The 3,288-nt window shown below is 42.2% G+C and overlaps 1 non-coding gene across 1 annotated transcript; it reads left to right on the forward strand.

Moving 5' to 3' along the window:
* The first annotated feature begins 2,163 nt into the window (after positions 1–2,163).
* trnas-gcu (transfer RNA serine (anticodon GCU)) lies at positions 2,164–2,245 on the forward strand. The gene has a single exon. It is a non-coding gene; the product is annotated as a tRNA-Ser (tRNA).
* The last annotated feature ends 1,043 nt before the right edge of the window (positions 2,246–3,288 follow it).

Consider the following 3,288-nt stretch of genomic DNA (forward strand, 5'->3'; position numbering starts at 1 on the left):
AGGAAGATTTCAGTTTCCACAGGGTAATTCCACTTTAGATCAACAGTATACAACCTCACGATGTTACCATGTCAATTTCAAGTCAGTCTGATTTTGCTTTCCCGTAGACGACCTACTCTTTTAACGATTTCAAAATGCTCTTAAATTGAAAGATGCTGTTTCCACAGGATAATTCCACTTTAGATCAACAGTATTCAACCCGACAGTTGTACGGTGGTGGCTATGGCGGAGCTTCCACAGAGGCAACAGGTGGATGAGGGAAGGTGAGGCAGGAGGAGAGACCCGAGGTGGCCGCCGGTCCAAGTGTCAGGTGAATTCAACTTCAGGTAAGAAGTTATGACCTGCAGTCTATCTGGGTCAGATATAAACCAAGTTTAGGTGGAGTTTATTTTCGTTGTGCTGACTTTTTACAGTCAGTTACAATACATCATACTGCGTGAGCTAGCATGACGAGTTTCTATACAGCTGTTCTGTTGCTATGATGTTACTAATAGTGAACTTTATTTTATTCATAAGGTTAGTTAGTAGAGTTGCCAACAGCTCCTTAAAAAATGGAATCATCCCCCCATTCAGAGAAAATATTACGCGTTTCGTATTGAGCTGAGAAGAGACGCAGTTTGTCCCGGACTTTAGCTAGAATGGAAAAGACACAAAGCTGGAGTTATTCTGTCTTTACAGCTGCCTCTTCTCTTATCTCCCCTCCCTCTTCTATTGCTACTTCAATCATGAAACTGATCATCTCTCTCTAAAGATTAAGAGCCTTTCAAGTATCATCTTTGCACATACCGTGTACTTCAGGGGAAACTGGTATCTGCAAAACACACACACACACCAAGACGTGCGGGTAAACATTCAGTCTCTTCTTTTAAGTCTCCCTAGAAATGCTGAATGGATACTTACAGTGTATGAAGTGTGAAGAACCACTAATCCCAACAATAACAGCACTCTCTCCATCATGATGCAGCATGTCTCCAAGTAAATGCTGCTTCTTTGGTTTACATATAATACGACCTTTGGAAGTGGAGTAGTTTTATGCCAGCTGTAAACAGTAACTGAGGGACTTTGACTCAAATTGTTACTGATTTGTGGGTGTTTTCACATGTGCATCAGCCTGAGGTGGCGTGAATATCTCCACACTTCCTGTCTTAGGCTATTTCCTGGGTATTATTAGATTCTCTGATGGCAACCCAGAATTCAGCGCAGCAATCGTTCAGGAGCACAAATGCTGATTTTTTTTTTTTATGTGATATATTCAAAGCATAAGACCCACTCTCCCTATGCTTTTTTCTTCAGGTGTTTTCAAACGTGTAGGCAATTTGATAAAGTTGTGGGTTTTAAGTTAAAGTCTCGATTGTCTATATTTTCCTGTGGGTATTTAAAGTCAGACGTTTATTTTTTATGACCAAATCTAATCGCTAGATGGGGACAGATACCCACTTTTTACCAGTACGGCGCTCGACACTACGGCATATGCTACGTAAAGCTATACGTAACCCCGGTGGTAGAGTGGACACTTTTTATGCTAAATCCACACAAAGAGGTGAAGGAGCTAGTTAAAACCTACAGTTCAATCCAACCCTGAAAACAGTCACGCTCTTATCTTTGCTGTTGGCGATGTTACACAGAATTTTCCATTGATCATATGGTCCTCATTTCCCTACGTTTGCACAGATGGACAGATAAAAGCAGCAGTGCTGCAACTTTTACGATGTTATCTGTGTCGTATTACAGAAACGCCCCTAAACGCAGCACAGACAACGGCATGTATCAACACTCGGTACGTCACTGATTTAAACGCAGCTTTTAAAAAAGTGGCATATATCAAGGTTTATCTAAAGGGTGGGCTTTTGCTATTCTCGCCTAATCCGCTCAGATGCCAAAAACAGTCTTGGACTTGGTTGAAATACAACGAGGAGACGGAGACGATACCGACATGTGTCCACACTACGCATTTTCCGTGTTTAGGTAGTTGTAGCCACTGTCTTTTGTGTTGTCATATTGCTAATGTCAGCAAGGTGGCTAACGGCAGTGTCACATTTAGCCTAACATGCTAAAACACGATGGTGTGAAACCTTAGAAAAATAGTCTTGCCCACTGTCGGTATTTTAACTGGCAGCCATTGAATATTGATATTACTATGCGCATGTCCCGATTGTGTATTCAGACGAGGTGGCCGAGTGGTTAAGGCGATGGACTGCTAATCCATTGTGCTCTGCACGCGTGGGTTCGAATCCCATCCTCGTCGGAAACTTCTTATATTTAATGCGCGTATTAAATTTTGATATCACTTTTCATAATGTTTAAAAAGCAACAACGCTTAGTTTATGAGGATTCAACCATGCTTTAGCATCTATAATTTATAATTTAAAATTCACTTTATTCTGACAATTATATAAACAGTAATATTATTTAGTTGCTAAGCACTTTTTAAAAACAGTTACAAATTGCTTCACAGTTTGTTCTTCTAATATGTGTGTGGTTGACTCTGTTTGCATTTATAAATAGGTCCACGTATTTCTAGTGTCTTTTTTTATCCAAAGGGCCACAAATAATGGGGCAAAAGATAAGGTAAAGCCAACCTATAGAGAGAGCACCCCATAAGAACAAATCCGAAAACCAGCTGACCTGATAGGCTGAGGATACAGGTCATGGATACATACACACACATACATACACACACATCCCCCCCCCCCCCACACACACACACGCACATGTGGGACTCATGTAATGGGTGGGCACAGATGGAAAGATGGAAGTATTGTAATAGATATTGCCCCCCCTCTCCATAATTTCATGCATTCTTATCATTGTTATGTTATGCGTTCAGTTCTTTATTACTATTTCTGACACATACTGTGATAACTGGCAATCCAGCTAGGATATTCTGATCAATGATGATTGTGGGAATCATCATTGATGGCGCTCACGCAGGCATTGAATCGGGCAGCTTTGGGGTCCTGTGTGTTCTACTGCACAGATAGCCTGCAGAGTGCAGCTACGCTGAACTGAATTGCTTGTGTTTTGTATTTGCAGTTGCAAATGAGCAAGTAAAGAGAACGATTCTGAACTCATGCACGCCTGGAAGTGTCATTTGTCCAAGTGTGCAACACACACACACTTGAGAAGTAAAATTGAGCTGGGCACACATGAGCCAGGTGAGGGAACACTATCACACGGAGCCGTCTGTACCGGGAGTTGGTCACAGACCGCAGCCTCCAGGCCGGGCACACAGCTAGAGGGATGCAAAGAAGCCCCCCAGCCAGCCTGAGAAGACCCACAGAGCCACAG

This window comes from Diplotaxodon limnothrissa, linkage group LG15, assembly GCF_057381915.1.
Source record: "Diplotaxodon limnothrissa isolate DT_005_m linkage group LG15, D_limnothrissa_male_GT1.1, whole genome shotgun sequence".
In the NCBI taxonomy this organism is placed as follows: domain Eukaryota; kingdom Metazoa; phylum Chordata; class Actinopteri; order Cichliformes; family Cichlidae; genus Diplotaxodon; species Diplotaxodon limnothrissa.